At 44.4% G+C, this 20,513-nt stretch overlaps 1 protein-coding gene across 6 annotated transcripts in view; it reads left to right on the forward strand.

The window, feature by feature from the left end:
- The window catches only part of CTNND2 (catenin delta 2), a 904,448-nt gene that overhangs the window by 583,454 nt on the left and 300,481 nt on the right, over positions 1–20,513 (forward strand). The window lies entirely within an intron of this gene.

Genomic DNA, 20,513 nt, shown 5'->3' on the forward strand with positions numbered 1-20,513 from the left:
TCACAGCTAAGAAGACTGTCTTTATTTTATAATGCTGCAAGTAGCTAGTATGTCTGGCTCCATGGAAGACAGACATGCTCTCAGATCTGCTTTTTTATGCAATGTTGTAAGGCATTTTATTCAAGGTATAGGAAGAAGATACAGTCACACATGTACTTTGTTGGTCTGTTAATTACCTTTATATTGCCGTCATAAAAATACATGACAAGAAGAGCTTAAGAAGGAAAGGTGTATTTTGGTTCACAGTTTTGGAGGAGTCAGTGTAGTTGGTTGGTTCCAAGGCAGAAACATCATGGTGGAAGGGCATGATGGAGGAGAGCAGTTAGCTTAAGACAGCCAAGAAGCAGAAAGAAAGAGGAAGGGGTCAAAGAAATGACAAATCCTTCCTGATCATGCAGTCATGATCAACCTCCTCCACTTAGATCCACCCCCCGGAAGTTCTTTAATCAGTGGATTAATGCTTTGATGAGGTCAGAACCCTCATGATCCAAACTCTGCTTAAAAGCCCCACCTCTGAACTTTGCTGCAGGGGACCTGATTTTAACATCTGAATTTTGTTGGGATATTCCAGTTCCAAACCATCACAGTTGGAAAAGGGAGAATACTTTCAAAACTTTTTGAAATTGTGGATACAGTATTATTTGAATACTACATCAAAACTCTCCAAGTTGTATTTTCTGGAAGATTAGTTGAGATATGGAATCTGAAAACATAGAAATGAACTGTTTTTACTCTGTGACTTAAAATCCATTGCTCTGTCTTGGACAGACCTCAGTTGTCTTAAGTAGATCTGGCAAAATTATATATGATGATGGCACATATTACACTGAGTTTCTCAGAGATCTAAATATTGATATAGTTCATGATACAATATTTTTTAAATGTCACATTTGTTAATATCCCTGATGATGGCCTCAGAAAGCTTTAAATATAAAGACAAAACACATTCAAGATCGCAGATCCGAACTTTCCAACATCCTATCTTTGCATGAGAATCCAAACTGTATCATTGGCAACAAATACCATCAGTTGTTTTTTCTGGAAGTAAGAAGTTCACTTTGTTCATCTTCAAGAAGATGACCCACATATACTCAAGAATGAATAACCAGGACCAGGAAAAAGTGGGTCATTCATACCACAGCTGAACACATAGGTGTTGGTTGAGCAGGGAACCATCATAAAGCAGAAGAGCTACATATGAATTCCATCTTATCTCCCAGAATATTAAAAATACCTGAATTCAGGGCTCAAGACTTCACTTAATTAATAGATTGTATCGTTACATGAAGGCCAATCTTGATGGAGGTGGAGCTGGCTGGCCCTTCTCCCCCTGTGCATGAGGAGAGCAGTTAAGAATATAGTAACTGCAAGTACAGATCGATACCACCGGCTTGATTCATGCTCAGACCCAGCAGTTTGACCTGCATTGCCTCTGCAGCTTCAGTGCAATTGTGAGCCAAGTCAAAGGACAAATGACATATGAATATTGTTACACAAATTATCCTAACTTGGTAGGTGCCCTGAAAGGAGTCCTGGGGTTCCTAGACCAAACTTTGAGAACTACTATTCTAGACCAGTTCTGCCCCGTGTTGGTTAAATTTTTGTTTCTGATTATGAGGAAGTAATTTCACACACACACACAAAAAAAACCTGTCCTAGGGAATATTTTTTTTTTTAAAACAGCACGAATTCCTTTGAGCCATGTTTGCTGATGATTAATGATTACAGAAGTGGTGGTTTTGTCCTGTATTCATAAGTTCACATAATTCCATTCCTTGAGATGGCGAAGCAACATCAGAGTTGTTGAATGCCTTTATTTCCACTCAGTTGCTCACTATTTAGAATACATGTAAAATTTGAAATGTTTTAAGAATTTAATTTTCATTATTTGTGCTCTGTGTGATGCATTGACTTTAATTCCTTTTAACAAGAGTAACACTATGTTTGCATTATAAAAGAAACAGTAAAAATGTGCAGCCAAGCATGTTAGACTTGTTCATGAGTCATTTTATTTAAGTAACACATCTGATAAATCGAATAAAAATAGGATGCCCTTTGGACCTTTTATAAACATGTTCTCATCTAAGAGAAATGAATTATTTTTTCGAGTTTGCATTTTCAAGGGGCAGGTTAAGGACTCAGTGAAAATCCCATGTTGCCTTGCACTGGACCAGGTGAGGGCCCCCTGTAGAGCTTTGTCTGGCCTGGAGAGTTGTCAGGAGAGACCCCCAGAGGCCATGCCATGGCTATGACTGGGGCTGTAGTCATGACATTCCAGTGTGCTCTCCGATTTCCTACTGGGGGACCTTGGACTAAGAACTTACTTTGAACTAAGAACTTACTTTGCTAATCCTTTGCTAATCCCACAGCAGTGAAATGGGAGCTAATCACATGAACTTCTAACTCTCAATGCCTTTACGTCCATTGCGAACCTGAACTCAATGCCTGAGAAGGGTTTTGACACGAGCTGATACTTGAGTATTTGTCTCAGGGCTGCTGAAGCAAAGACCCACCAACTCAATGGCTTACTGAGGAGAAATCCATGATCCTTCAGGCTGGAAGTCTGAGATCAGGATATTTACAGGGCCTTGTGCCCTCTGGTCTAGTCCTCTCCTGATTTCTGGTGGGCCCTTGGCAGGGACAGCAGAATTACAACTCATGTGATATTCTCCCTGTGTGCATGTCTGAACCCGAGTCTCCTCTGCATAAGCCAGGCAGTCATGTTGGGTTAGGGACCCCTGTACCCAGTGTGACCATTTTGAATAAATACATCTGTAAGGACCCTACTTGCAAACAAAGTCCCATTCTGAGGTACTGGAGGTGGGATCCCAGCATGTGCATTTTGGGGAGTATAACTCAACCCACACCACCTAGCAAGCCCCTGGTAAGAGTGAGGTTTTGTATGGTGGTTGTGTAGTTGTCTTGTGTGGTTGTGCTGCTTAACATGGAGCATGAATCAGAACTGAGGGTAGTTCTGAGGTTTCTAGTTTTGACAACTGCGTGAACACGTCGTGTTGAGCTCCTCCCAAATGAGGAGCAGGGTCTGGGGGGGTTGGGGTGTCAGGGTGTGAATCTATTTTAATTAGGGAATCTTCATGTAGCTTGGTAGTTTATCAAGTAAAAATTGTAAAGGAAACCTGAGGAGGGATGTGGACTTAAGGTACAGTATTGTAAGTCATGAGAAAGTACATGTGTCTGTGTGGCTCACACATATGATTCCATCCATTCTGCATTTATCAACTGCTTTGTACCAGACCGGGATTTTCTCCCACATAATTGGATATCTGGGAGATTTGGGCACTGTTTGCATGGTAAATCTAGAGATGTATTTAGAGAAAAGTGAATACTCTAGCTTGACGAGAGTCCCCGGGAGTTCACGGGAGAGGCCAGTAACAGGGCAGAGGACCAGGGTTTTCCTTTTACAGTTTTTTTTTTTTTTTTCCTCTCTCTTTTGCCTTCAAAGCAATAGGAGACCACTGAGAACTTTGTGTAGGAATTGGTATGTGAAGGTTCTGCTGGGGAAGCTCTTCCGTCCAGGCTCAGGCACAGAGTTTCCTCCAAGATCCATGGGACATGGCTCAGTAGCCCCCTCTCATCTGTGATTCTCTTCCTGCAGCTTCTTACCTCCGGTTGAGTAAGGTGCAACAATATTAAATGGAAAACGTTCAGGAATAAATAACTTGTGAGTTTTCAATCACACACCATTTTGAGCAGCATGGTGAAATTCTGCACATCCCCCCTGGACGTGAAGCATCCCTCTGTCCCATGTGTCCGTGGCGTGGGCACCACCTTCCCATTAATCACTTGGTACCCCTGTGAATCATCACCTCGGCTCTGTCGGTGCCACAGTGCTTGGGTTCAGGTGACCCTTATTTCCCTTAGTAAGGGCCCAAAGCGCACAGGTAGCAACGCCGGCAGTTTGGATATGCCAAAGGAAACTCACGGGGTGCTTCCTTTCAAGGAAAAGATGAAAATTCTCATAGCTTAGCTGTTGTGCCTCCAGCTGTGAAGGCCACTGTGGCCACGCTGTGCGGTAAGTGCCCCTGACAGTGGGAGAGACACTGAATCTGTGTTTGTACATGCAGGAAGACACAGCGCGGAAGGTTTGGTACTGTCCGTGGTCCTAGGCGTCCATCCACTGGGGGCTTGGAACTTGCCCCTTGTGCATAATGGGTGAGGTTCTGGTGTTTTTTGCAAAACAATAGGAGAGAGAAATCCAGAGGGGGAAGGAATCATGGGTTGGGACTCCCAGGTTGGACTCAGTGGACGGCAACCGCCAGGGCAGAGGTGGTGTGGGTGGGGACAGCACAGTGGTGGCAGCAGAGCACGTGACACCAGCCAGAAAGCTCTGCATGCTTGAGGAGGGTCAGCATGTGACCTCTTGTCTTCTCTCCATGTGTCCTTCTCTCTCTCCCCAGCAGCGTAACCTCATCTGTGAGACTCTGGGGGAGGGGACACATTGACGCCCTGGGACTCTGCTAAAATCAGCAGTTTAAATGAACTTCACAAAATCAGCTGCCATCACGCATCCGTTGTTGGGGGACCAGTGTGTTCCGCTTCCATTAAAGAAACAACCAGGGTTACTCTATGTTGAAACTGGAGGGGCCTAAATAAAGCCTCAGCCTCTGATTCATCTCCTTAAGGTCAAAAGGTGATATGAGCATGGGAGTCAGACCGAAGGACCTGAGATGTGACCTCAGAGAGGAGGAAAAGGGACAGATAATGAGTAAAGCTGATGTTCTCAACGAAATGGATCTGTTTATGTAACTTTTTTATAGTTTGCTAGAAGTTTCTCAGAAGGTCAATCATAGTTGCATCCGTGGTCATTTTATCAGCAGACACAATGAAATTATGGGTGTTCATTCTCATGCGGTCATTCATTTGTGGCTAAAACACAGTTCCCAGTGTAAGAGTGATCATTATTTGAAGGAATAAAGGCACAGAGGTGGAACTAGTGAGAGGTGGGCAATTACTTCCTCTGTGGGAGCTGAAGGGAAGACAGGGTATGCTGGGCCCTGGCTCAAGCAGCGAGTCACAGGTCCTGAGAAGACACAGGCCCTGGTGAGGCTTCACCTGGGCCGCGCAGGGAGCATCGTGTTAGCTCCCAGGCAGCTGAGACACAGTTAGAGCAGCCTGCTCTGTTCTCATAGAGCTTCTGCTCTAGTCTGAGAGAGAGAGAGAGAGAATGCAAAGCCTTTTAAATTACTTAAAGAGACTGAGGAGTAAGGGGTGGTCTCTGTTTATGCATGGGGGGCATTGCTACATCTTAGATTTGTCAAATTGGAGAACGGAGTGTGAGGCACATGTCCTTCAGTGGACATTTCTATAACAGCCCCTCCTCTTCCCTCCTCTGGGATGTGTTTCTCCACCCCATCCATGTGGTTGCAAGGGGAGCAGCTGTGTTATGATGCAGCACAGACAGGGTGACTTTTCCATGGAGGACTGGTTACAGAGCCATACCTTCTGGCGGCACTGACTGCTCCAGGACCCAGTGGCTTACCCAGACTGAGCCCGTGAGGCCCATCCCAGGAGCATTTGGACTTGGGACCAGCAAGGGTGAGAGGCACTTTATTCCTGGGAACAGTGAGAGACTGGATCCACAAGTGGCCTTCGCAGGGAGGAGGGACACCATTCAGCAGGAAGCATTGATGGAAATCGGAGAAGAGGGTCCATAGGCTCATTCCAAGCCCGATCTTCTCAGCTCACAGAAACCAGATGATAATTCCCCTGGGCCCAGAGTGGTAACTAATAGTGGTAGTTGTTATTATTTGTTTGATTGATGTTTGATCTCCTGAGTGGTTGTCCCTTGCATTCCAAAGGTTCCAAAGCACACAATAGAAGCTTCAGCAATTTGACGGGCAGGAGAATGCATCTGTACTCTTGATCAAGTACTGCTTTGAGGGTGAAGAGCTGCTCCTTTGTGAGCACACCATGAATTACTCTCCCAGGGCTCAACGGCTGTTCTTTGGGCCAAATTCAATTTAATAAGAGCCGATGCCCCCACAGATCATTGGAAAGTGCAGACTGTTTCCACTTGTGTTATTCCACAGTGGCTCTTACACTTTGGAGGTGGCCTGGAGCCTGAGGTCGGATGTGAGTACCCAGGAGCATCTGAGGGAAAACTGAAAAGACAGGGCCCCTTCCCTTTTATCTTCACCTGTTTTGTGTCAGGTACTGTGCTAGGGGCTCTGGATACTGAGATGAATCATGCAGGTTCCTTAGTTGAGGCACTAAGAGCCACGTCAGCAAACAATGCACAAGGATCCAAAGGGACCTGTGCTAGGGCAGCAGACACTGGCGTGGGGACACAGGTAGACTGGAGGAAGCTTCCAGGAAGAGGAGCACATCAGGCTGAGCCTGGCAGGACATCGACGGTGAGATGAGCGGCACTCCAGGTGGGGACCGTGAGACACAGGCATGTGCGGGGTTGCTGTCAGATCCCTAGAGAAGAAGAATGTTCTTAATGTAAGAGTATATTGCTAAAAGAATATGTAGCACCTTAGTAAGCATTTTTGAAAATACTTGACATAATACATAGCGTTTTTGAAATTTAAGTTGTATCATGTGTTAATGATTAAAATTAACAGAATAGTCAGTGCATTACCTGATATTTATTATGAATTTTACATAGACCCGTAGCATTATTTGAATGGCAGAAAGGATTTCCAGTGTCATTTCATCTTCCCTCCCTTGCTACTTCATCAAACCAGTCAGTCAGGCCCAGAGAGGATGAATGGTCTATTCAAGTTCCCAGGAAAATGAGTCTAGACTAGTGACTTCCAAACGGTGGGCTGTGGCCTGCTGCTAAAGGCTGTGAAACCAACTCTGTAAAATTCAAAGAGGAGAGGGAGCGGAGATGGCAGGCAGGGTGGAGAGGTCAGCTCACACCGCACGTGGTGGTGATGGAGTCTGGTGACCCTCTGTTTCACTGATGTATCCGACGACTCTCGAGTGAGCGTAGGTCACACATGTACACACCTCATGCACGTGTGTGGCCACAAAGTTGAATGGATTTCTCACTGTAACTTGCCACAAATAAAGGTGGAAGAAATGATGTTCCATGTCCTGGGCCCCTTGGTTCACTGGCCGCTGAGAGTCTTGGGAAACGCCAGGCTCCCAGGGAGTCCTGGAGGTGCCCGAGGGCCTGCAGCAATCCTGACCCTCCATGGCGGCACCCATTACCACGCACGTGCACCGACTTCCTGTCCGCCTCCCTGTTCCCTTTGGCCACCCTCCCCTCACCATGCGACCTTGCTGTCCGGTTTTGGTGATCACTTTCTCTGTTCTGTCCTGCCGAGATCAGGAAGAGTGTAGCTCAGTAGTGAGGAGGTGAACCGGCAAGTGGGGAGAGAGACAGGGAAGGAAGGAGTCGCCCATCCACACCGAATGTGGGGTTGCCCTTCTAGGACTATGGAGGACTTGGAGCACTTCCCCAGGTGGTCCGAGGAGGCGGGACCACCTCCTACACAGGTCCCCAGCGGGTACAGGTGTCCTGTGGCTGCACCTCAGGGCTATGCTTACCTGTCACCCAGTGACCCTGGGGCTTTGGTGAAAGTCCCCAGCAAAAGCTACAAGACAGGTGCTCAGGGGTCCATCCGAGCTCCAGGGAAACACCGCCCGCAGTGGCTGAAGTTCAGAGTGGACCAGAAGCCTCTGCAGGGCCCTCAAAATGACCTTACGAGGTCTGTCACATAAGCTGGCACTTGGGTGAAGCAAGGGAGCCCACATGGAATCCAGGATCCGATTCCTGTGACGTGCCCTCTCCTGCTTGCCGCCACCACAGGTATTTTTCTACAAACCATTTAGCTCCATCCTCTTTTGTTGGACTAATTTGTCAGAGAGTCCCTTGAGTATCCGCTTCCCATAGTATAGGAAACTGAATTTACACGTGAAAGCTACTTGTTTTCCACACAGAAATCCATTCTTCCTATCCGTTGAATTATTTATTTTTCTTTGAAGAGGGCTGAGCATAAAGGTTCATTTATAAACCCCAACTTCTCATAACTGATTGTGTCAGCAAGCCAGTAGTAAAGGCAGCCTGGGAATTATACATCCTGGGACAGGAAGGATAAATCACCAGGAGAACTGGTTCTCAGACAGAGGAGGCCAGCCAGAGTTCAGCTGGGCTTTTCCAGAGCACACGTGCGTCAGCCCTGTCTGGTTCTGAAATAAGGACTGAAACACAAGTTTTGTCATGAATGTAGAGAAGAGTTTTGATTAGGTTCAGAGTTTTCTTTTTCCATCAGTGAAATTTGAAAGTGGCAAGACCCTAATTACAGGTATTTCAGGTTTATAAGCAAGTGTGTGTCCTTGGTCTTTGTTTTCCAGAGCTCCCGCTTCAGACATGGTTGTGTGCACCCAAAGTGGAGAAACTGGGGATTTTCACTATCCTTATTAACCCCGGTCTCCTGGGACTTGTGACAAGTGGATGTTGTATCTTATTTCTGTTGGGCACATAAAAACCAGAGTCTCTGTCGTCATCTGCTTGGACACCTGGTCACGGAGATCAGGGTTTGCTTTGAAGGCGGAGGCCAGCTTCCAGTGTCTCCACCCTATCCTCTCCCTGCATGGGGAGAGTGGGAACTTAGAGGCCTGAGAGCAAAGGCCGCCCTCTGCCACCCAAAGGCAGTTCCGGTCTAGAAAATTCATTTGCAAATAAAAAAGAGCCTTCACCATAAATCCTCGTTCTCTGTCATGAGCTTCAGGCCTGCTTCCCTTGCAGCCTCCCTTAGGCCGAGCTCCAGTCAGAGACAGTAGGCATCCGTTTCTTCAACAAGCATGCTCTCGCTCACTTAGGGGCCTTTCAGCATGCTGCTCCCCCGTCTGAAACGTCTTCCTTCCCCTCGGTCGCCAGTCCTGTGAGCCTCAGAACTGCATTCAGATGCCGCTTCCTCCAGGAAGTCAACCGTGATCGCCAGTCTGGATGAGGTGCCCTATCACAGCACGGTACGCTTGTCCTTCCAAGCCCTGGTTTTCTCCCTCTGTCCCTTCCAGGCAACCTCTTCATTTAGACAGGGTCTGTATATGTCTAACGGAATCCCCAGAATGGAGCACAGGGCCAGGCAAGTAACAGGGAAAGAAATGGACATACTTGCTTTGCAGGATATTATGGTTTCAGTCTTAAGTGTCCTTTCTGCGACAGTTTTTCATCCAAACACCTTAGAACGACTTAGAGGATGGAAGGTTTATTTTGGGTTCATGGTTTCAGGGTTGAGTCCATGGCCAGCCAACTCCATTGCTCAAGGTAGGCAAAGCATCAAGGTAGAAAGATGTGGCAGAGAAAAGCTATGAGCTCATGGCAGCCAGAAAGCAGAGAGGGAGGAAGGGCCAGGTCCAGGGACAGATATAATCCAAAGCCAGTGCAGTATTTCTTCCATCCACACCTCTCCTGCTTATAGTTACTCCCAGGAGTGCCTTCCGTTTATTAATCCATCAAATGAATCCGTCCACCATGAGGTGTGGCTCTCCTAATCCCATCTTTTCATTCATGTTGCCCTATCACCTCTGCATGAGCTCTGTGGGGACATTTTTAGATCCAAATCCTAGTATCCTCTGGAGGCTGATGTACTGAAGGCTTGGTCCCTAGCCGACAGTGCTGTAGGGAGACGGTGAGCCTTCAGGAGGTAGTGCCTCCTGAATGGTGTCAGGTCACTGGGGACATGCCTTTGAAGCGAATAGCCCACTCCAGCCCCTTCCTGTCCCTTTTTGCTTCCTGCCACTGTGAGATAAGTAGCTCTGCTCCGGCTCATGCTCCTGCCATGATGTTTGGCCTTGCAAGAGGTCCAGGGCACCAGGGTCCAGTGGCCATGGGCTGAAATCTCTGAGTCCATGAGCCAAGATAAACCTTTCCTCCCCTCAGGTCATTTTCTCAGGTTATTTTTCTTGTGACAGTGAGCTAACTCAGGATTTCCACATTTGGCCGCAACCAAAGTCACATGACCTTCGACACCCAAGAACCCTACTTGCATCTTGCCGCACAAAAGCTGCTGCTTTTTTTTTTTTCCTTGTAGAATTTCATATAATCAGCATGAAATATGATGTTCGAATTCTCCGAGCCACGTTCCATATCCTGATTGGAAAGCTGTTTCTCAGTCCTCAGTCCTTTCCTGCTTTCTGGTCGTTTAGTTTCCATTCCTTGAATACTAGACAGTCTCCCTTAACTTCTCCAAAGGGAAAGAACCAGAGGAAGTATAGGTAGAGAGAGGCAGATTCATTTCAAAGAAGCAGCTCATGCAGCGGTGGCGGCTCACCACATCCAAGCTGAGGAAGATGAACCTGGACACGTGAAAGGACCTAAATAACCACCAAGTTACCAAGGATCTGGTGACAGCCTACTCGTGATAATTATAATTAAATGCTCACATACAGAAAGACTGATTTACATCACAAGGATTTTAATTAGGGTTTTATAAGTATAATTGACATGGTGTTAAAAATAATTAGCAATTATTTTTGCCAAGTTTTATTTAAAGACATTACTTGAAGGTACAGTGGAAAACATTTTATGGGCTGTTTCTGTACCAAAGAACATGGATGATTGTTGATGTACCAAAGAACATGGATGATTTCCAACGTATCAGTGTCACCTAATGTCTGTGTTTCTTTTGGAATCGTAACCTCACTTTCCATATGCAGCAGCAGTTCCCACACCATATCACCTTTAAATGTGGGCATGATATTTCACACACAAAGAGAAAAAATCTGAGGTGATGTATCTGCCTACAGTGGTATAATAACTTAGAAGGCACTAAATTATTTGTGATACCTGAATATCATCTGACATGGTTGAGAAATCAGAAGAGCATGTTTTTCTCTAATTCATGAAGAAAAAACATATTGTAAATTATGATACATATCAGAATACAAATGGTTTTTCTATTATAAAATTATAATTTAAAAATAATGGCTCAGGAAAATATATAATTTTTATTTGTTACAGCAACTGACCGATGTGGAGTTTTTATTCTGATGTAACACTTCCATAGAGACAGATCTGGTCTAGTAATTCAAATTAGAATTGAAGGAAATCGACTTCCTTTGTGTATTATAAAGTAAGGCATATTCACTTTCCTGGTAAATGAAATTCACTTGAAATGCAGCTCTCAGAATTGTCTCAACTTGCCCCCTGCACTGGCATGTTAATGTGACTTTTTTTAAACCATCCCTTACAGAGCAGTGAAAGTTGTCTATGGACAATCATTTGTGAATATTGAAAATTAAGTGGGACTACACCTTGCACAGCTGTAAGATGCTGTTCACGTGTGTATTTTCCTGTAAACCACTTTGTATGATTTAAACATGTACATTAGTTGCAGTTAGTGTTTTTCAAAGGAAAAACACCAAAAGGGTCTATATTGAAATAGAGACAGATTCATTTTAAAGAATTGGTTCACACAATTGTTGAGGTTTGGAGTCCAAAACCTGAAGAGTGGTCAGCAGGCTGGACACTTGTTGAAGAGTTTCAGACTGAAGGTAGTCAGCTGGTGGAGGTTCCTCTGCTTCTAGGCACCGCAGTCTTTTACTCTTGAGGCCCTCAACTGATTGGATAAGGCTTACCCACACACTGGGTAATCTGCCTTATTCAAAGTCTGCTCATTTAAATGTGAATCCTCTACAAAAGTGACTTCACAGAAAAATCTAGAATAATGTTTGACCAAAAACCTGGATGCCATGGCTTAGCCCAGGTGACCCCTAAAATTAATTTGACAGTATCTTACTACCTATAGATACAGGAGTCCACCTGTAACTTCCTTTTGGATTCAGCCTTGTTGAGATTTGCCTATCCAGGAGGGTATGTGCATATCTTATTCCTTTTTTTTCTACTTTGTAGTTAATACATCATCATGTGAATACACCACCATGCTTTTATCTATTATCTGATTAGAAGATATTTTGGTGGTTTCCATGATTTTATTGATGGACACTTAGCCAGTAATGACCAGAACATGTGTCCTTGAAAAATGTGAAAGTTTTTTCTGGGCATTAAAATTGCTGAACCGGAAGAATTCCATCTTCAATTTTAAGAATTACCCTCTCTTTGTTGTCTAAAATTGTTGATCCATTTATCTTCCAACTATCAGTTTATGATGGTTCCTGTTTTATCTTATGCAACAATTCTTAACAGCCTTTAAAATTTTTGACAACTGGCTAGTCTGGTCGCTTCAGTTTGTGTTTCCGATGATCTCTGGAATTTAGCATATGTTCAGAATAGGTTTCTGTGAACCGTCTGTGCCTACCTTTCCCAGTTTTACTACTGGATTGTGAATGGTGGTGTCAGAACTAGGCCACCTGGGTGTAGGTCCCAATCTAAAAGTCATGTGATCCTGCACAAATTTAATCTTCCTTCTTGTAGTCTCTTATAGTCTTTAAAATGAGACATTATGTAAAGATGTTTTAAGTTCTTAATGAATCAATGCTTGTATAGTACTCAGGGATGGTATATAAGTGAAAGTCATTTTTTTGCGCTTTATATAGTCCTGTTTTATTTAGATTATATATACATTTTCATTTGTTCTAATTAGTTATACATGCTGTCCTACCGGGCCTCTGCCAAGTGCTTACCTACCAGCTCCCTGGAGGGCAGAGGGAAAATGGTCCTCTCTCTGGTTTTGGGTTCTCAGAACTTAAGAGGGCATAAAACATGGGCTGACACCTCATACTAGTGTTCGTGCACTCTGTGCTTCTCCTCTGGTCCTTTCCAGAACTCATCCCCCTGGTCCAGAGAGATAGTGGGTGTCCTGCCACAGGATGTCAGCTTGTGCCCCCAGCTCTGTGACTCCTGTTAACTGTTCTAAACCAGGTTCTGTGTTTGGTATGCAAAACCAAAGCTTGTTTTGTTTTGTTTTAGAAGCAAAAAGCTTTTTACTTTTTTCTCTCAACCCCTTGGTCCAAGAAATACACTTTGACTATTGACCTGTATCTCCTCTATGGACTCTAAAAATTCTCCTTTGAATGCAGGTTACGGGTCTGCATTGCACGATGTAAGGCATGTGCTTCCCTACTGCCCTGAAACACCTTCTTTCCAGCACAGTTGCTCCTTGGGTTATGTCCTGAAAAGCTAGTTGCAATTTGGAAATGTCATGAATGGAAAATGCATTTAACACACTGACTCTGCCAATCATCATAGCTTAGCCTGGCCTACTTCAGATGTGCTCAGAACACTCACGTTAATCTTCAGCTGGGCAAAAGCATCTAACACAAAGGCCATATTATAATCAAGTGTTGACTATCTCGTGTACACACACAGGGGTGTTTTTTAAGTCTGATAGGATGTGGCAACACAAACATGATATCCAGAAAATGCTGGCAACATGCACCCGCCAAGTGCTGGGCTGAGTCAGCTGCAGCTCATGGCCACTGCCCAGCACCTCCAGAGAGGATCATATCACTGGGGAGGAGATCAAAATTCAAAATTTAAGTATAGTTTCTACTGAACATGGATCAGTTTTATACCATTGTAAAGTCAAAAAATCCTAAATCAAACCTCTGTAAGTTGGAGGCCATCTGTAGTCCCTAAATTTTCTAAAGTCCTAATATTTCCAATATTTCCTAAAACTGAGGGATGGTGAAGGCAAGTCACTCTAAAATTAAATAGTAATGACAGACATTGGGTGTACATTGAAGGACAAAATAGTGTCCTGTAGGAGCATTAGGAACAGGGAACAATTTTATTTAAAAGAAGAATCATAGACAGAAATCACTATGCATCATGAGTCTTTCCAGGTATTTTTAATACAAACCAATTTTATAACAGCACCTTCTAATTTAATCCATAGATACCAATGGCCACTTTATGTCACTAGTTTTTAGGCCCAGAATAATTATTTTCTTCTATCACACAACTTAAAAACAAAAGGAAACATCACTGATACTACTGATTCCTTGTTTGATGGGGTATTGTGGCTTGGGAGGAGATGGAGATGTGATGTCTGTAACTACAGAACTGCCAGTCAATCAGGAGACCTTCCTCCCTGACTCAGTGGATAAAAGGAGGAGGATGTCCATTTTTTGAGGTTTTTATTTTTATTTTTCTAGGACTGGGATTGAACCCAGGGCCCTGTGCATGCTAGGCAAGTTCTCTACCACTCAGGTAAACTCCCAGCCCTTTTTGTTTTATTTTTAGATAGAATCTCACCAAGTTGCCCTGGCTGACCTTGGACTTGCAATCCTCCCACCTCAGCCTCCAAGTAGCTGGGATTCCATGTGTGTACCACTATGCCTAGCTACTTATGAAGGTGTTTAATGAGCATAAGGTGAGCTAGAAATGAGTGAGACTTACCCTTGAACTTCACCTCCCTCTTCTCATTCAGGAAAACATTTACCCTGTGTCCAGAGGTGGATAGTAGTGATAGTAGTAAAACTAGATTTTATTCAGAAATTATTGCAATAGAGAAAGAGAGTTCTCAGTGTGGAACAGGACTCAGGAAGCAAAGCAGAGGTCAGTGATGGAAAGTACCTTGGAGACATCAAGGTTGAGGTAGTTCTTTACCCTGCTAGCATGACTCCTGCTGAGGACAGCACACATTGGTGACATGTCACCGGGGGCATGGTGGCAGATGAGAAATTGATCAGATTTGGGGGAGGTAAGACATCAAGGAAGGGGAATTCTCTCTAATTTTACAGGGTTCCTGTCCAAACTGGACTCAGCAAGTCAGGGCCAAGGTGGAGGCCTCGTTGAGAAGCGTACTCATAGGTGCCTGACCAAAGTTTGGTCGAGGAGAGGGTCTTTGTTAGACCCCCAGACCTTTGTGATACAGAACAGCAGTTTCTGCTTCCAGCTTGCCTCACCTCTCACTCATGCCCACAAGAGGAGCAGAGCTCCTCCTGGAAAACAAAGCCCACCACAAGATCTACCTTGGTAACCTTCTCAGCCAGGGGCACCTCCCCAGAGCAGGACACCAGGGCCACAGCTACGCGTTAGCCCTGAATGCCGTCAGACAGCGCCAGGGTGAATGGAGCACCTTGCGTGGCACAGGAAGTCACCCAGAGAATGCTGAAGTATGGAAGAAAGGCATTCCTAGATACCACAGCGCATGAGGCCAGGCCGGAGCCAGTGGGCAGTGTTGGAGGAGCTGTTTTATGGTGACAATTCCTGCTGGCCAGTTCTGAGAACTGCATGACAAGCTTACCTGAATAAGGGGGACACTGTCCCACTCAAGAGGACCACAGAGCCCAGCTCAGCAATGCACACTGCTGAGTTTAGAGTGAGCCTTAAATTTCCTAGGTTTCATGGAAATTTACTCAGTGAACTTTTTTCCATGTGACTCACTTATGGACTATTTTCTAGAAATTTCTGAATAACCTGTTACATTTGTTGGACTCTTTGTTTTGAATTAGAAATAAATTGATTCCCTTCTTTCATTTGCCTCCTGGGTTTACAGTGGCAAGGAAGTCGATAAACCTCTTTGTTTTAGTATAGAAGATACCAGAAGTTTACATCAGGCATGGGCAAGGATTTCAATTCCAATACTGGAGGGGGAAAAAATTGTATTATAGGCTACTGAAATCACAGTATTTTCCATTTATCTAATAGATTAAGCAGTCTACTTAAAAATTACTCAAGGGGGTTTCAAGATGGCGGCCTAGAGGGTGGCTGCATTCATGTTGCTCCAGGACTCAGGATTCAAAAGAGGAGATATTGAGACACTTGGGACCAACTCAGAGCAGCCGGGTGACTCTCTCCCGTTGGGGAGGCGTCCCGGATGGGACGGTAGTCCCGGAACGCAGGAAACTTTGTGAAGTAGAGCTGCCACGAGACACCCCTCCCCCCGCTGGAGCAGTGAACTCGGACAACTGGGAACGCCGTAAAGGAGGCCGCTCGGCACAGCGCTGGGACTCGGAGCAACCACTGGGGCTCCGGTGGCTGCCCAGGAGAGGAGTGGCGAGGAGAGCTGTGTGGACTCAGAACACCGGGGCCTGCCACTTGGATTCGGAGTGACTGCACCAGAGCTACAGGCGGTTGCCAGAGGAGAAGCCGCGCGGTGAGCTGTTTGGACTCTAAGCGACCACTTCTGAACACCGGGGCCTGCCCTGAGGACGACGAGGAGGAAGAGGAGCGCGGCCGCTTGGATTCGGGGTGACTGCACCAGAGCTACAGGCGGTTGCCAGAGGAGAGGCTGCGTGGCGAGCTGTTTGGACTCAGACCACTTCTGAACCCCGGGGCCTGCCCGGAGGGGGAGGAGGAGGAGCGCGGCGGGTCGTGTGGACTCGCAGTGACTGCATTAGCGCTCCAGGCGGCTGCTCAGAGGAGAAGGCGAGTGGTGAGTTGTTTGGACTTAAAGTGACAGCTCCTGAACACAGGGGGGCTGCCTGGAGGAGAAGCGTGGTGGGTCGCTTGGTCTTGAGTGGCCGCACCAGAGCTCCGGGCGGTTGCCCAGAGGACCCGTGCAGCGGGTCACGTGGATTCAGAGCCACTCAGAGCGACCGCTCCTGAACACCCGGGGGGTTATCTGGAGAAGGAGGAGGAACGGGGAGGGTCACTTCCACTCGGAGTGATTAATTGCCCAGGGCTACGGGTGGTTGGTGGGAGGTGGAGGCACGCAGTGAGTTTCTTGGACTCCTAGTGACCGCACCGGAATACTGGGCGGCTGTCTGGAGGAAGAGGCGTGTGGCGGGTCTCTAGGACTCAGAGCGATTGTACGGGGCCCCATGTGGCTGCTCAGAGGAGGGGCCGCATAGCCAGGCGATTAGGTGCAGAGCAGGGTCCCAGGATCTAGGAGGCTTCTTGGTGGAAGAGCCGCACAGAGACAGGCTTAGGGCGGAGCAAAGGTTCCAGGCCTGCGGGCAGATTCTCTGAGGAGGGGCAGCCTAAGGAGATTCATCTGCGAAGGGTGAGGCTCCCAGGCCCAGGAGGTAGGGCCGGGTCCCTGGGAACTTTGCAGAGGAAGGCAGCCCAGCCCAGGTGGTAGTTGTAAATTGAGGGGAACCTCTAGGAGGGAACTGATCAGCGAGACCTCCCCACCGGGTGAGTCTTCCCTGCCGGGTGAGGTTTCCCCACAAGGACGGTAAAACCAGAGACTCAGGCCCAAACAGGCCTTGCCTCAGCCCGCAGCCTAGGTCCCCTTTGGATGACCATTGGTCAACAAGTGGAGACACCTCTGCCCACTAGCAGGGATTATACCCCACCTGAAGGCCACCACTCCTAGAGAGGCAGCTTCCTTGTGGAGCACCGCATTATCAACTTCCTCCAAGACTTCAGCCTACTGAAAGCTAAGGGGAGATATATATAGAAATCTTCAGGGACATTGTAAGTCAATAGCGGAAATCTGCAATATCTCAGCGGTCCACTGATACCTGAACAATATGAGAAAACAAGGAAGAAAATGCTGCAAACAAATCTAGATGTTACATCAATAAAACCCAATGACAGCATGGCAGAAGAAATGACAGAAAAGGAGTTCAGAATGTACATAATTAAAATGATCAGAGAAGCAAACGATGAGATGAAAGAGCAAATGCATGCACTGAATGATGAGATGAAAGAGTAAATGCAGGCATTGAATGACAGCACCAATCGACAGTTAAAAGAGCAAATACAGGAAGCAAAAGATCATTTCAATAAAGAGTTAGAGATATTGAAAAAAAAACCAAACAGAAATCCTTGACATGAAGGAAACAATAAACCAAATTAAGAACTCCATAGAAAGCATATCCAATAGGATAGAACACCTGGAAGACAGAACCTCAGACATTGAAGACAAAATATTGAACCTTGAAAACAAAGTTGAAAAAACAGAGAAGATGGTAAGAAATCATAAACAGAATCTACAAGAACTATGGGATATCATGAAAAGGCCAAATTTAAGAATTATTGGGATTGAGGAAGGCCTAGAGAAACAAGCCAAAGGAATGAACAATTTATTCAATGAAATAATATCAGAAAATTTCCCAAATCTGAAGAATGAAATGGAAACTCAAGTTCAAGAGGCTTACAGGACTCCAAATACACAAAATTACAACAGACCCACACCAAGGCACATTATAATGAAAATACCTAACATACAAAATAAAGACAGAATTTTAAAGGCTGTGAGAGAAAAGAACCAAATTACATTGAGGGGGAAACCTATACGGATATCAGCAGATTTTTCAATCCAGACCCTAAAAGCTAGAAGGACCTGGAACAACATTTTTCAAGCCCTGAAAGAAAATGGATGCCAACCAAGAATCTTATACCCAGCAAAACTTACTTTCAAATTTGACGATGAAATAAAATCCTTCCATGATAAACAAAAGCTAAAAGAATTTACAAAAAGAAAGCCAGCATTACAGAACATTCTCAGCAAAATATTCCATGAGGAAGAGATGAAAAACAAAGAAGCAGATCAGCAAAGGGAGGAATTATCCTAAAGGAATTGTCAAATAAAGGAGGAAACAAGTCGTGTCAAACAAATAAATAAACAAAATTTTAAAAATGAACCAAATGACCGGGAAACCAAATCATTTCTCTATAATAACCCTGAATGTTAATGGCCTGAATTCATCAATCAAAAGACATAGACTGGCAGATTGGATTAAAAAGAAAGATCCAACAATATGTTGCCTGCAAGAGACTCACCTCATAGAAAAAGATACCCATAGACTAAAGGTGAAAGGATGGGGAAAAACATACCATGCACATGGACTCAGCAAAAAAGCTGGAGTATCCATCCTCATTTCCGATAGTGTGGACTTCGAGCCAAAGTTAGTCAGAAGGGATAAAGAAGGTCATTTCATACTGCTTAAGGGAAGCATAAATCAGCAAGATATAACAATCATAAACATCTATGCCCCAAACAGTGGCTCATCCATGTATGTCAAACAAATCCTTCTCAATTTCAGAAACCAAATAGACCATAACACAATAATACTAGGTGATTTTAACACGCCTCTCTCACCACTGGACAGTTCTTCCAGACAAAAATTGAACAAAGAAACCATAGATCTCAATAACACAATCAATAATTTAGACTTAATGGACATTTATAGAATATACCATCCAACCAAGAGCGAATACACTTTCTTCTCAGCAGCACATGGATCCTTCTCTAAAATAGACCATATATTATGCCACAAAGCTAATGTTAGCAAATACAAGAAGATAGAGACACTAGCATGTATTCTATCAGATCATAATGGATTGAAGTTAGAAATAAATGAAAGAGTAAAACACAGAAACTATTCCAACATCTGGAGATTAAACAATATGCTATTATATGATGAATGGATAACAGAAGATATTAGGAAGGAAATTAAAAAATTCTTAGAGGTAAATGAGAACAAAGAAACATCATATCAAAATCTCTGGGACACTATGAAAGCAGTACTTAGAGGGAAATTTATTTCCTGGAGTGCATTTAATAAAAGAAGTAAAACTCAACAAATAAACGACCTAAGACTACGGCTCAAAGCCCTAGAAAAAGAAGAACAGACCAGCACCAAAAGTAGAAGAGGACAGGAAATAGTTAAACTCAGAGCTGAAATCAATGAAATTGAAACAAAAGAAACAATACAAAAAATTGACAAAATAAATAGTTGGTTCTTCGAAAAAATAAACAAAATTGATAAACCTTTAGCCACACTAACAAATAGAAGACGAGAGAAAACCCAAATCACTAAAATTCGGAATGAACCAGGAAATATCACAACAGACAGGATTGAAATACAAAACATAATTAGAAGCTCTTTTTAAAATCTATACTCCAACAAAATAGAAAATTTCGAAGACATCAACAGGTTTCTAGAGACATATGAATTGCCTAAACTGAAGGAGGAGGACATAAACAATTTAAATAGACCAATTTCAAGTACTGAAATAGAAGAAGTCATCAAAAGCCTACCAACAAAGAAAAGTCCGGGACCAGATGGGTTCTCAGCCGAGTTCTACAAAACCTTTAAAGAAGAGCTCATTCCAATACTTCTCAAAGTATTCCATAAAATAGAAGAGGAGGGAACCCTCCCAAACTCATTCTATGAAGCCAATATCACCCTGATACCTAAACCAGACAGAGACTCATCAAGGAAAGAAAATTTCAGACCAATATCCTTAATGAACATCGACGCAAAAATTCTCAACAAAATTTTAGCAAATCGCATACAAAAACATATTAAAAAGATAGTGCACCATGATCAAGTGGGTTTCATCCCAGGGATGCAAGGTTGGTTCAACATCAGGAAATCAATAAACGTAATTCACCATATTAATAGACTTAAAGTCAAGAATCACATGATTATTTCAATAGATGCAGCAAAAGCATTTGATAAAATACAGCACCCCTTCATGCTCAAAACACTAGAAAAAATAGGGATAGTGGGAACATTCCTTAACATTGTAAAGGCCATCTACGCTAAGCCCATGGCTAATATCATTCTAAATGGTGAAAAACTGAAAGCATTCCCCCTAAAAACTGGAACAAGGCAGGGATGCCCTCTTTCACCACTTCTATTCAACATCGTTCTTGAGACTCTGGCCAGAGCAATTAGACAAACCAAAGAAATTAAAGGGATACGAATTGGAAAAGAAGAACTCAAACTAT

Source organism: Sciurus vulgaris (genome assembly GCF_902686455.1).
Source record: "Sciurus vulgaris genome assembly, chromosome: 6".
Classification (NCBI taxonomy): Eukaryota; Metazoa; Chordata; class Mammalia; order Rodentia; family Sciuridae; genus Sciurus; species Sciurus vulgaris.